This window comes from Schistocerca cancellata, chromosome 8, assembly GCF_023864275.1.
Source record: "Schistocerca cancellata isolate TAMUIC-IGC-003103 chromosome 8, iqSchCanc2.1, whole genome shotgun sequence".
Lineage (NCBI taxonomy): Eukaryota > Metazoa > Arthropoda > Insecta > Orthoptera > Acrididae > Schistocerca > Schistocerca cancellata.
Window position 1 is genome coordinate 404,499,148 of NC_064633.1, and position 15,571 is coordinate 404,514,718.

Below are 15,571 nucleotides of genomic sequence, written 5' to 3' on the forward strand. Positions count from 1 at the left end.
GGAAGCAGAGTGAAACGACTACTCATGAGCGTTGATAATGGATAAACAGGTGTCTAAAGAGGGATCTTTCACCTTCAGAAGATCAGTGTGTAAGGTATCATCAGGGGTAGAGGCAAGAATCATATCAGGAGTGAGTGCCGAACCATAAGACTGCTTGCGATGGGGGTTGCCAGAAAAAACGACAATTACGGGAGAGATATTAAAGCGTAGCAATCCAGTTCCGGTACGACTGTGTAGAAAGCTTATGACAACAGAAGAAATTCTGACGTGCCGCCACCATGCGGACCTGGGAGTCAAAATAATCCAATAGGCTATATGTCAACGACTCGTAGGAGAGAGCATGAGGTTCTGTATCGGGATGCAATGGTTGCAGAAGGTGATAATCTGTGATAAACGTCCGGACCCACATAGGTGAGAAAAAACGTGCGACGCTGAACGTCGCCAGTGACGTCATGAGCAATAAAATGTTGGTCTAGACGAGCCACGTAGTTGGCCAAGGCTCAACAGATTTTTCGAACTTGAGAAACGCATGGGGCACGGCAAGGAGCCCCAGACGCGGGGAAGCTGGGTGGGACCCCTGCATAGGCACTTCAGAGGGGAGGTTGGATATTGCCTGTAAACCGTGAATAATGAACTTCTTCGTTTGTTGCATAACTCCAACAGTGCTCGCCCACACTGAAGTATCTGCGCTAGCAGAATAGAAATGTGTGAAACACAAGCCTGAAAACAATTTATTGGAGTCACAAAAACGAAACAGTAACACAATTTCCAAAATAACAACTGACTCTATCCCAACTGCGGATCGACACAATCACAAAATAACAAATAATAATAAAGACACAACTCTTCACGGGGAGCGAACACAGTAAATAGTTCTACAATGTCAAGCGGTTCGTCGACCTTACCAAGAGGTCGGCCACCGATAAGAGGCGGCTGGCCGTAGCTGTTGGTCCGGCAGCTCTGTATCCTTCCATGCAGTACGTCGAACGGCCTGTTACTGGCAGTGCGTCACCTTATAAAGCCCGTTGGCGGATGTATCTGCGGGATTATTGGCGATCACATGCCTGGAGTACCAAAGTAGTTCCTGGGCTAGCCTCGACCCTGGTAAAGCTGTTTTGCAGGCTCCGCGAACGGGTGGCGGTCCCTGGCGGCCTTTTGGTGGACGCCTGGTGTTGTGTTGTGGCCGCCGGTGATTATTTGCTTTGACCAAACAGACGGTGTAGGTTTTCCTGGTGAATATACGTCTTGTGATGCAGGCATCCGATGATGGTTGGACGTGGACTGGGATGCCGATGCTGTAGGCGCTATGATGTCCGAAGTGGGCGGCCACAGCACGCTTTAACACTTCTTCTTCTTGTTCTTCCTTCTTCTTTCAAAATAGAAAGCACACTCTATCGTCGCCCAGTCTCATATTGAAACCATGAACACGAGTGGTGCCTTTGCCGTGGGTAGCCCTCTGTCTCCGCTGGTGACCAAACGAGGGGCTTTGAGGAGGGAGCGCTTGACTCAGCCGTCACTAAGCAATTGTTTTTCGAATGTATAGGGTCGATACCTTCATAGTATGGCCTCATGGAGAACATTAATCAATGGAATTATTTGCTTCACGTCAGCTCCATTCGTAGGAACATACAGTTCACTATCGAATTAAAGATGGTTGACCATCATTAATGAACGTTTTGGTTAAACGTAAGAAAAATGGCTGTCTGGAGCCGTTTAGTTATCGTAAGTCCACACATACCGTCTTGTATTTACAAGGGCATAATGAATTGCACTGCCTCCGAATTTTTTTATTGTTCCCTCAATATAGGTTGAGCGATTTTAAGTCATGTATATTACTCGGTAGACTATGTCGCTTTTCTGACACAAGTTGAAACCCTTTGCGCCTCTAGGACTGTGAATCGTGGGGCTAAATATGGCGGTGTGTAGCGTACTGTAACTATAACGGTGCATGAGCAAGGGTGCTCAGTAAAAGAATTCCTATGCGCAGAAAACATCCAATTTTGCAGCACCCTATCATTCAGTATGACCACACAAAAGCGCTGAGACATCTTCAACAATTCTACTCCATCGCATCACTGTCACAGATCATCCTTCATACAGTCCAGATTTGGCCCGATCCCGAATTTCATCTGCATCCAAAACCTAAAGAGCACCTTTAAGGAGTTCTCTTTGATAGTGTTGAAGCGGTACAAGCTGAGGTGATCTTGTACAGTGACGGTACCAACAAACTTCTCTCTCGCTAGCAGAAATGTATTAGTTGCAAGGGTGATTATGTTGAGAAAAAAATATACAGTCATGAAGAATCAAGATGTAGAATGATGATAAAGTTTGTTTTATTTAAAAACCTTTAAGTGTATTCACATTAAAGAATTCGGAGGCATTACTTTTCAGCACGCCTTCGTGCAATAATTCATTTGTTATCATTCGTCGCTAGCTATGAGTGCGTTCAACAAAGTTATACACACAGCTCCCATGGTCTCAGATGCAGACAATTTGCCTAACGGATGCGTCCTACTAAAGACAGTGTTCGGGGAAAATTGGTATTCTACCCGACAGATTTACAGGACACTGTCATTTACAATCAAGTACCATGAAGTGGATAAAAAGAAGAGCACGCTGGCTAAATCTCTAGCTTTTATTCCTTACTTGGCAATATTCGATTAAAATAGGAAGAACCCTACGTAATTTTCAGGTAATTTTCATATTCCGACCATCAGATTGTCAACCTGCTGGGATTAGTGAAGGACAATTTGTTATTGCCCCCGAACAGTGCAGTTTACAAAATCCAATGTCGTATGGCTTTTATAGGTCAGAATACGCGCACTGTGGAAGAACGTTCCACCGAAGACTGCGTTCATCATCTGCAACCAAGCAAGGCTGCTAGTGGCTGAAAGTGCAACTCCATCAAACTTTCGATGGAGTATGACAAAACAATAGTTTTGGCCACAGCAACATTGTTTTGTGACTCCATTATGAAAGAATGTATAGAAACATGCCTGGCGAAATATCTGATGAACCGGGCCAACGTCTAGCAGCTGGACAATGCGTGGAGTAGTATTATCTCCATGATTTGATCAAATCGAGGACGACAGAGCGCGCGCGGCCTTTGGCAACGCTGCGGACAGCTGAGTTCCGTGGTCCCACCAGCGAGGGGGCTACTGGCGAGCAGTGTGATCTGTCTGTCAGATTGTTACTGACGTATGCGCGGAATGCTCAAAACGTGCTACAATCTGCGGAACGGGAGACGTCATCGTCAGCTTCTGTGTTTCTCGGCAGAGGATGACTGGCATGTGCACGGTGGAAATATCGCGGAGTGCGAATTACGAAGCGCAGCCGCTCGTCCGAAATTTCATGAAACTCTCAATTAACAAGAAACATAGACGCTGATGTTGCTTGGTAGTCATCAAATGTAAACAATTGTAGTATAACTGAGACGCTTACTGTCAATCAGTTCAGATGCTGACTTAACTGTGATTATGTCAGCAAAAGGCTGGGATCTACGGGGGGCAGGCAAATCGGGGTATCCGTCCTGGGCGGCAATTTCAGGGGGCACCCAATTCATACTCTTGAAGAAAAACTAATTATTTCACAAAGCTCCTAGCTTCCAACGCACGTTGGTCTATAGATTAGTCACATGATTTTTAAACGGATTCCTGTTGGTTTCTGTACATTTTTGAACAGATTCTAAGTTAATTTCTGAACGAATCATAAGTTGATTTTTTAATGCGTGGATAGTATAATTCACATCTAGAAATAAAAAACCTTTTCCGCAGACAAAACGGGACTGGACTATACGAGTGAATCCAAGTAAACCACAACGGATGATTGACAATCGCTGTTTGTTTATGTGGTTGACTGGATGTGCGAATGATCAGCGTTGTTGTAATTACTAGCGAAATCCATAGATGCAAACTGCCAGAGTGGAGTACCCTCGCCGACCGAAGTGGCCGAGCTGTTCTAGGCGCAACAGTCTGGAACCTCACGACCGCAACTGTCGCAGGTTCGAATCCCGCCTCGGGCATGGATGTATGTGATGTCCTTAGGTTAGTTAGGTTTAAGAAGTTCTACGTTCTAGGGGACTGATGACTATAGATGTTGAGTCCCATAGTACTGAGAGCCATTTGAACCATTTTTTGGAGTACCCTCCAGGCTAGCCGCGCGATCTAACGCGCTGCTTTCCTAGCGCAAAAACGTGCCGGTCCCCGGCACGAATGCGCCCTGCAGCTTAGTGTCGAGATCCGGTGTACTGGCCAGCTTGTGGACGGTTTTCAAGGCGGGTTTCCATCTGCTCCGTGAATGTGGGCTGGTTCCCCTTATTCTGCCCCAGTTACACTATGTCGGTGATAGCTGCGCAAACACTGTCTCCACGTACGCGTACACTATAATTACTCTACCGCACAAACATTTCGGTTACACTCATCTGGTACGAGACGTTCCCTGGGTTCGGTGTGTGACGGCGGTTGCGTCGCTTAACGGTTGTAACCTGTTGCGGGGTTGCAAACCACTGAAGACTACGGAGGGACGAAGCCTGTCCGCCGTTTCTAGGTCCCCGGTTCACTACACAGTATACCAGACTGGAAATAAACGACTAAATGGAATAACAGGTAACAAAAGTTACATATTACTCTGCTCTATGTTTCAAAGGAAATGAAATTTTGACAGAAAATTTTTGACAAATCGTTACATCTCTAAGGGCCAGTTGTACAGTGCCCCGTTAGCAGCCGCTTCACCTCTATTCTCTGAATAGCACGGAAAACGAGTTCTACGGTCACGTAATAACGCCTAACCGGAGGATAAAGCGGAATATTCCATTACAAAGGAAAACCCAGGAGAACGGCTCCACTTCAAACCTCGTACCACTGAAAAGATGAATGAATCAAGTATTGGTATCAGTGGTTTTGAGTAACAGCTGAAGTTTCTAAAAATTTAACAAAGCTCCAGGCCTCGGTGGAATCCCTGCCAGATTCTGTACTGGGTATGTGGCTCAGTTAGCCCCGCTTCTAACTATGAGCTATCGTAGATCCCTCGAACAAAAAACTCTGCCTAGTTCTTGGAAAAATGTGCAGGTCACATCCGTCCACGGGATAGGTAGTAGACGTGATCCACAAAACTACCGTCCAATGGCCTTGACATCGATTTCTTGTAGAATCTTAGAACATATTCTGAGCTCCAACATGATGTGATATCTTGGACAGAATGACCTCTTCGATTCCAACCAGCATGGATTTCAAAAACATCGATCATATGAAACCGACTAGCACTTTTCTCGTATTACGAACTGAACGCTGCTGATCGAGGCAACCAGGTAGATGCAGTGTTTTTTGCTTTCCGATAAGCATTTGACTCAGTATCGCACTAACACCAATTGTCAAAATTACGACCATACGGGTCATCCGGTGAAATTTGTCACTGAATTGAGAACTTTTCAGTGGGGAAAACACAGCATGTTATTTTGGATTGACAGTCAATGTCAAATGTAGAGGTAACGTCGGATGAGATTCAGGGAAGTGTGTTGGGGCCCTTGCTGTTCATGTTGTATATTAATGATATTGCTGATAATATTAATAGTAAAATCAGGTTTTTTGGAGATTATGCGGTTATCTATAATGAAGTACTATCTGAGAGAACCTGCAGATCTTGGAAAACATTTAAACATGGTGTAGAGACTGGTAACTTGCTCTAAGTGTTTAGAAATGTAAAAATTTTGGACTTCACTAAACGAAAAATCGTAGTATCCTTTTACCATAATATCAATGAGTTACTGTTGGTCAGCTCATAAGAATAGGTGGGTGTAACACTCTGTGGAGATATGAAATGGAAGGATCACATAGGCCCAGTCGTGGGTAAAGCAGGTGGTAGACTTCGGTTTATTGGTAGCATACAGGGGAAGTGCAATTAGTCCACAAAACAGACTGCGTACAAATCACTCGTGCGACCAATCCTAGAACATTGCTCCAGCGTGTGTTACCCGAATCAGATTGGACTAACACGGGATATCGAACGTATACAGGAAGGACAGCACAAATGGGCACAGATTTGTTTAATCCATACTAGAGTGTCACCGAGATGCTGAACGAACAGAATTGGCAGGCACTTGAATACAGACGCAAACTGTCCCGAGAAAATCTATTCGCAATGTTTAAGGAACCGGTTCTAGGGACATACCACGGGTGGCCTACGTATCGCTCACACAGAGACCGTGAGGATAAGATTAGAATAAATACTGCACGCACAGAGACATTCAAACAATCATTCTTCCCGAGCTCCATGCGAAAAAGGAACAGGAAGAAACCCTAGTAAGTGGTATAACGGGACGTAACTTCTGCCATGCACAACACGGTGGTTTGCAGAGTATAGATCTGGATGTAGGTAAATGAACTGGTGATTCAGGCAGGTTTATTGTTACCAGTCACTGTTTATTTATCTCCACGACGCGTTTCAAAAGTTAGTTTAAACCTCCATCATCAGGTGACACAAATTGCACATCCATCTGCATATTTTTAATCATTAACCAATGTATTACCGCAACCTTTAGGCATTTATTTCATGTAACAGATATAATCTTAAGAACTCTTGCCTAGTAAAGTTTGCACTCATACAAAAACTCTTTCCAACACCTCTCTCCCTCTCACTTTCTCTCTCTCTCTTCCTCCCTCTCTGATTCCAGCCTTTCACATCTATCTATGAATCCCACCAAAATTGTTAGTTGTGTATAATTTTAACACTGTATCAAATATGATTATTGTACTTAAAATTTGTAACATTTCACCTGATTGTATAAGTGAGTATGAATTTCAAACTTTTTAACTTGTCAAAATCAGATTTATATATCACCTGTGGTATTTATTACAACGAATGTATTCAACACCTCATACAACACCTGTAAATCCTAAAAAAAAATTATTTTTTAATAATGTTGTTGGGACATATATTCTTTGTACTTGATGATAATGTTTTTTCTATTCGCTATACGATCCATGCGCCCAATAGTTTCCCTCGCCATACTTGTTTACAAAATATGACAGTATACATGTGATGTGTGATGACACTGAAAGGATCCTGTGAGAACTGGAGGTCCTTTATTTTCCTTATTTTATGTTTACCGTTGGATACATGTTTCATTTTTGGCCAAAAGAAACCCAAAAACATGTTCCGAAATACTGTTTTGTTTCTCCACTAGACAGTGCCATACGTTCCTCCAAAAAATCGTAACACAACAGACGCAAAAATGTCATATTAACAAATGTAAATTCACCTCATGATGGAGTCTTAAACCTTTGAAACGCGTGGTGGAGATAAATAAACAGTGACTGGTAACAGTAAACTTATTGTTTCATTTAATGTCAGTAACAGCCACAGTAAAGCCTAACGTAAAATGTTCGCATTTGAGGATTCTGGCAGCGTTAATGAATTTAAACGGAGAATAAGTTTTGACAATCGCAGGAATAGTTACAGAATTCGTTATGACAAGATTGTTTATAACAACAAGGAAGGAGAAGAAATGGGCACATCACACAAGTTATACTCAAGAATATGACGACTCCTAATTCATAGAAAAATTTCGTAGAACTACTTTAAGATCTCATGCTAGGGAAAATGGAGCGTACGAATGAAACGTAAAACTCTTTCCCAATACAAATTTTTTTGCTTTAAGTACGCCTTACAGATGTTTCATATTGGCATTTCGTGATTTATATTCTGTCGTGTTATCTGTATAAATGAGGTAAGTAAAAATAACAAGTTTTGCCAAAACAGTCTCGCTTATTTGGGGTATGTAACAACTGCTGCAGTATTAGGAAGGCCTATTTCGTTCTATCTAGCAGACAGTGACAAAATAGACGTAATCAAATCAAGAAATCGCAACAGTCTTGCGTACTATTCGTATTAACAGTTTTTTCAGTATTAGACAAGAGCATTTTGATAGTTCGTGTAGCAAAACGTCTGGCAAACTTTGATGAAATAGTGGCTTCCTTCGCACAAGGGATTGCACGCCGTATAAATCTGTAGCAAGATTACAGAAGAAAGAAATGGTCGGACCTAAGGAGTGAAGAAAATGTGTACTGTAGTGCTTGTCTCTTGTCTTTACTGGTTTTACGTTTGCTATATTTAATCTTATGTCACACAAAAGAGAAAAATTTATTAGCTAAACGACAATAAAGGGTGCAAATTATCTAAAGATTTCTTGTTCTCCCGGTTCCCAATTATTCCACCCAGTATTAATTGTGAGTTTTTTATTGGGGGCCTAGGATGTCAAGCCGGCCCCTGGGAGCAGGAAAGGCACCACAGGACGTTTTAATTTCCACTGTCCTTAGTACAGATTTGAAGGGATCAATTACAAAATATACACGTTTGAATTGCGCACAGCCAAATAGAGTGGTGTGCAATAGCAGAATGTTGTAGGAAGAGACGTGGCACTGCTCTTTGTCACAATTAGAACCAAATAACATGTCATACATTTGAAACTTCCTGCCAAACTGAAACTGTGTGCTGGGCCGAGACTGGAACTCATGGTCCTGGCCTTTCTCAGGCAAGTGTTTCGCAGGAGAGCTTCTGTGAAGTTCGGAAGGTAGGAGACGAGGTATTGGCGGAAATGAAGCTGTACGGACGCGTTGGGAGTCGTGCTTGGGTAGCTCAGTCGGTGTTAGTGCATTTTCGCACGAAATGAAGAAGTCCCGAATTAGAATCTCTGTTCATCAAATAGTTTTAATCCTCCAGGAAGTTTCATAACAGCGCACACTACGCTGCAGAGTGAAAAATTTCATTATGACTTACATTTCCTCGATCATATACAATTTACATATCAAACTCTTCAGAAAGATGTGCGCTACAAAATGAACGTATTTTTTTAAAATTATGTTTTTTCTAATTTTCGCGTCCTATCTCAAGGGAGCACGAGGACGCACTATCAAGTCTTCCACTAGTTCGGAGTTCTGGTAGATCCGGGGCTAGTTATAACATCCCACAGGAGAATAATAATATGAGATACGTTCAAAGGGGTAACCAATCGGCCGTCCATGCACAGATATCAGGACAATACATGCAATCTTAAATGATGAATCTCAAAATAGGCCGTATAATCAAGATCGTGAATGAGTGGATCAGAACTATGAAGTAGGAAAGGTAGTTGTAGAGGAAGGGAATAATGGCAGGAAAAATCAATCAATAAACTAGAGCCAGCCTCTTCCGGAAGTGGCTGGTCGTAAAGAGGAAGGCGAAACATCATTAGAAGCAAGAGTGCTCAGATAAAACGATGGGAAGGACATTCGAGAAGAATTACTAGAAAATTCCAGTTTACATAGAATAAAAACTACCCTAAAGTGTACAAGTAAGGGACGAATTTTTAATAAACAACGAACCTGTAAATATCCTGCTCGATACTGGAGCCACTTTTAGTGTGATGAGCATTGTCTGTTTAAACAACTGAATAGTAAGCAAAAATTGCTACTGCTGCCAGTCTCAAAATTAGGCTGTCACGCTCGTTGAGTGCTCATTTCGTACCTGTGAAGTCTCAGGAGCAAGTAGGAGTTGTTGCAGAAGGGAAAAGTCTATTAATCAACTTCTTGTTAGCTCCCAGACTTTCTTGTCCATGCTTCTGGAGACGGAAGTTTCTGAGGAACAAAAACGCTGTTATTGAGCTCTTAAAAGGGATATGCACCCATGCCAATGACGGGCGAATTATGGTTTTGAAACCGTCAAGGAGATTTAAATTGCACCTCATATTCTGCCATAGAATAAAGATTAATTATTTAGGTGCTAATATACTGTATTTAGATGACAATTGTGGACTAAGTAGTTTACTAACAGACAATTCATCGGACATTGGAAACATTATCCACATTAAAATAGTCGAATCTGAATACTTAACTGATATACAGAGGAATGAATTAGCTAGCTTGTGTAAGGAATATGTGGAAATCTTCGATCAGAGACGTGGTGTGGTCAAGGATTGCGTTTGTGAGATGGATGTTTGTCAACATCAAACTTATTATAAAGCCTCTTCTTCCATTCCGTAGACCACCAAGGCTTGGAAGGAGTGTGTGTTAAATTTAGACACAAAGCAAATCTTGATATCACGATATCACGCAGAAGCGTAGCCAGTTGATAGTATTTTTTGAGACTTTAACAGATTTTTTCGTACTTATGCCGCAACGCGGCATTGTAAGTCGACAGAATACGTGCCTGTCTTTGAAGAAAATCCCAGTAATATGCTGCACTCATACACCAGGCATACTTCAGCGATGATAATGTACAACAGGCCCGAATCTAGTGAGTGGATTAAACATTTACCGATGTGGGATGAACCAAACAGAGATAGGAAGTGATTGTTGGACGACGTGCGTGAGTCACTAAAGCATGCTGCGCTACTGAGGAAGGCCTAATTCAATCGTAAATTGGGTACACCTGTGACATATACCGTAGGCGATAAGGATTCGTTAAGAAAACATCCTAAGTCATTGGTATTTGAGACGTTAAACAAGAAATAGCAACAATCACGCCTGACTACATCGGGTTATTCACATTGCGCAAGAAAAGAGCTATTAGTTTGCTAATGAAGATAATGCGCGCAAACCAAGGGGTTTGTTTCCTCACAAAGATTTGAAGAAATTTTATGGATGTAATCGCTAGTGAAAATTAATGGAGAATTAAACGAGAACTTTTTACAGTTTTTATTGTAGTTTTTATAGTTTAGTAATATTACAATTTAATGTTTTATTAATGTTCTGATCTTGGTGGATGTAAAAGAATTCTTTGTTGAATAGTGCAGTAATAACAATGAAACTGGTTAAGGCTAGGTTATGTAATTACTCGAGTGCCGCACATGTAACTGTCAGGGCACAGGGGCCTTAGATTGAGAGCAAGAACAATGAGCTATCGAATTTATTTGCATATTGAACTGTCACGGTGCTGATTGCCCAGTGAAGTGTCAATTAATTCAATAGAAATGTGCATGGAACTAAGTAGGAAATGAAAGTGATTTGAGCATTAAGAATAATCGTGAAACAATGAAATACCGCATGTGCAAAGAATCAGTGTCTGGCACTAGTGAGAAAGTGAATGGTATGGACTATTAGAAAGGCTAGAAGACCTATCAGTGAACAATAACATTGATTACAGGAGATTAAATTTAATGTTTGACATTAATGTACATTATGTTTATATTTTATGCCTATATGTCTTGCCTACATATGTTTTTTTTACGTTTTTCGACATTCTGGAGCCTGTATGGAGACATTTTACCTGTCGCTGAGGCCGCAGCCCAAACAACCTGATAGATTCCTGTTGTTATCTTATGGGGAAAGTCATTTTTTGGCTGCACCCTTCCAGAAACGGTAACTACGAGCTACGAGACATTCCACGACATAGCTAAAGGATGTTGACGTCGTGAGTTCGTTCGCCTTGCAATCTACAGGAGGAGCGAGAACGAGCAAACAAGAACATTCGCCGGAAGTTTATCACTCGAAGATGTTAAACAAGAACCGAGCTGTCCGTTGACGTGAACAGGAAATTTGATCATCAATTTAGTCAAGAACATCACGGAGGGAACAAGCAGCATCGGTGTAAATCCGATGAAGAATTTGAAGAAAATGAATACCCTACCGAAGAAGGTCGTCAGCTGTAGACAATCCGGAGAACGCATTACGAAGCCTAAAAATACAGGCGAAGAATCGACGAATTGAAGTTGAAGAGCACGAAAAATCTAATATGACTCGTCGTACCGCGTAATCATCTAAGAAGCTATGAGATGTGGGGGAGTAGGAAGATCCATTGTTACTATGGGAAAGTTGCAGACTATAAGAAGAGGCTACACGAAGCAAATACTGAAAACGTTGTGCTGCTAGCCATTGAAGAGGCGGCACGACAAAAGCTGACGTAGATTACCCACATTCGCTATGCCCCACTGTTGCAACAGCACACATGGCCCGCAAAAACCAAACGATCACTCTATGCACCAGCACAGGGGCGGCGAGGTGAATGAACATCGCAGACCTCGCCGGGAAAAGCAACCGGAAAGATGACAATTAAGTCCCAAGACTGTTAATGAACTATTTAAGACTATTCATTGATTGGAACGTGTAATTAGTATGAACTGATGTATTCAGTAACAGACATAGAGTAAGTGTTTAAGTAGTGTATAGTACCCAAAATAAAATTTATACTTATCTTTAAACTGATTTATTTAGCATAGATATTAAATGAATGAAACATTTACTTAATTTCATAAAAAATTGAAATATCTGAGATTTAGATAATACTGTGAACTACGATTTAGATAATACTGTCAAATATGAAAGTTAATCCGTAATGAAGAATGTAGTATGCAAGGAACATGTAAGAATACTATTGTACAGTTTTTGTAATAATATCATATCACCCACTAGTATATACAGGGTGGTCCATTTATAGTGACTGGGCCAAACATCTCACGAAATAAGCGTCAAACGAAAAAACTACAAAGAACGAAACTTGCCTAGCTTGAAGGGGGAAACCAGATGGCGTTATGGTTGGAATGCTAGATGGCGCTGCCAGAGATCAAACGTATATATACTGCGGTTTTTTTTAAATAGGAACCCCCATTTTTATTACGTATTCTTGCAGTAAGTAAAGAAATTTGAACGTTTTAGTTGGACAGCTTTTTTCCCTTTGTGATAGATGGCTCTGTAATAGTCACAATCAAATGGCTCACAATTTTAGACAAACAGTTGGTAACAGGTTTAAGATGAACTTCTTAACATGGCTTTCATCGTATAAACCAATGTCAAATATATTTCACACGTATTCAGATATTTCGCTAGTATTTGTACACTTACGAGGGTAGGAACTTTAATAGTGGCAACTATTTATTTAGAGTTCGTACAAAACAGATACGTGTTTCAAAGTCTTACTGACCTTCAAAGTAGTCACCAGCAGTATGTATAACTCGCTGACAGCGATGTGGAAGTTGTAGGATACTCTTAGCAGTGCCAGTTGTGTTGACAGTTTGATCGGCGCGGTCTATTGCCCGATGAATGTGTAGCAGTTCTGAAGCGAATGCCGTGAAGTGTTTTCTTCAGCTTAGAAATGGAGTTGAACTTACGAGGGAGTAATTCAGGGGAGTGCAGTAGGTGGTATAGCACTTAGCAGGCCCATCAGTTCAACAAATCAGTAACAGATTGCACCGTACGTGCTTGAGCATTGTCCTGCAAAATGATGGTCAGGTCCTGCTGAAAGGGTCATCACTTCCGTCTCTATGCTGTTCATTTTTGGAACACAACCTACGATCAGCTCAGAGACAGAAATGATGACACATTCTGCAGAACCTGACCATTATTTTGCAGGACAGTGCTCCAGCACGTACAGTGGAAGCTGTAACCGATTGGAAACTTTCTGGCAGATTAAAACTGTGTGCCGGACCGAGAAAAGAACTCGGGACCCTTGCCTTTCGCGGGAATGTAGGTGAGCACTTGCCCGCGAAAGGCAAGGTTGCCGAGTTCGAGTCTCGGCCCGACACACAGTTTTAATCCGCCAGAAAGTTTCAAAATCAGCGTACACTCCGCTGCAGAGTGAAAATTTCATTCTGTTACAGATTTGTTTGACTGATGGGTCTGCTAAGTGCTATTACATCTACTGCACTCCCCTTACTTAAGTCCTCTTGAGTTCAATTCGGTTTCTAAACTGGCAACGGGTTATACATGAATGCTGGTGATTACTTTGAAGGTCAGTAAAACTTTGAAACACATATGTATTTTGCACGAGCTCTAAGTAAATAGTTGCCACTATTAAAGTTCTAACCCTCGTATTTCACATGTGGGTCTAGTTAATTTCGCCCTGCCATTTCATTTTCACGTTGTATCTCTTGAAATACGTGCCGTACAATGATATAATTTTGCCAGTGTATTCAGTGGTATATGCGCCTCGTGTCTGTGAAATGTGTCGTGAGTAGAGTTAGTGGTAAACAAGCAACATGTTAAAACGTCATGAATTATGCAGCAGTTGCTCACGGGTCTTGATATTTATTACGTCATGTCTTCTGCACTCCCACTGTGAACCATGGACCTTACCGTCGTTGCGGTGACTTGCGTGCCTCACCGATACAGACAGCGGTACCGTAGGTGCAACCACAACTGACAAGTGTCTGTTGAGACAACACACAAACGTGTGGTTCCTGAAGAAGGGCAGTAGTTCTAGCGGCAACAGACTGGATGATTTTTGCATCTGGACTTATAAAAATAACCATAACGTTGCTTTCCTGCTGGTACTGCGAACGGCTGAAAGCGAGGGGCAAACTGCAATCGTAATTTTTTCCGAGAGCATGCAGCTCAACTGTGTTGTTAAAAGATAAAGGTGTCCTCTTCCATCAAATATTCCGGAGATAAAATAGCCCCCCATTCCCATCTCTGGGCGGGAACTACACAGAAGGACTTCGTTATCAACAAAACTGGTGTTTCCAGAATGAGGTTTTCTTTCGGCAGCTGAGTGTGCGCTAAGATGAAACTTCGTGGCAAATTAAAACTGTGTGCTGGACAGAGACTCGAATACGGGACCGCTGCCTTTCGCGGGCAACTGCTCTACCAACTGAGCTATCCAAGCACGACTCACGACCCGTCCTCACAGCTTTACTTCTGCCAGTACCTCGTCTCCTACCTTCTAAACTTTACAGAAGCTCTCCTGCGAACCTTGCAGGACTAATACTCCTGAAAGAAAGTATATTGCGGAGACGTGGCTTAGCCACAGCCTCGGGGATGTTTCCAGAATGAGATTTTCACTCTGCAGCGGAGTGTGCGCTGATATGAAACTTCCTAGCAGATTAAAACTGTGTGCTGGACCGAGACTCGAATTCGGTACCTTTGCCTTTCGCGGGCAAGTGCTCTACCAAGTTTGGAAGGTAGGAGACAAGGTACTGGTAGAAGTAAAGCTGTGAGGACAGGACGTGAGTTGTGCTTCGGTAGCTCAGTTGGTCGAGCACTTGGCCGCAAAAGGCAAAGGTCCCGAGTTCGAGTCTCAGTTCGGCAGGCAGTTATAATCTGCCAGTAAGTTTCTAAACTGATTTTCTATGGATCGGAGGGTGGAATGTCAAATCCGTTAAGCGGAAAGGTAGGTCAGAAAATTTAAAAGGGAAATGGATAGGTTAAATTTAGATTTTGCGGGAGTTAGTGAAGTTCAGCGACAGGAGGGAAACGCCTACACGTCAGATGAACACAGGGCTACAAATAAAAAATGCAACAGTGAGTTTAATAACGAATAAAAAATGTGAAAGAGGCCAGACTACTGTGAACATCATAGTGAACCCATACTCGTAGCCAAGACCGACACGAAGCCCACGACTACCACAGTAGCATAAGTGGGTATGATAACGACCTCCGCAAAAGATGACTAAATTGAAGAAATGTATAATGAAATAAAATAAATTATTCAGTTAGTTAAAGGAGATGAAAATTTAATTGTGATGGGGAACTAGAATTCATTAGAAGGAAAAGGAAGATAAGCAAATATGATAGGTGAATGTGGATTCGAGGAACGGAATGAAAGAAGAAGCCACCTGGTAGAGTTCTGCAGAGAGAATAACTTAGTCACTGCTAAAACTTGGTTCAAG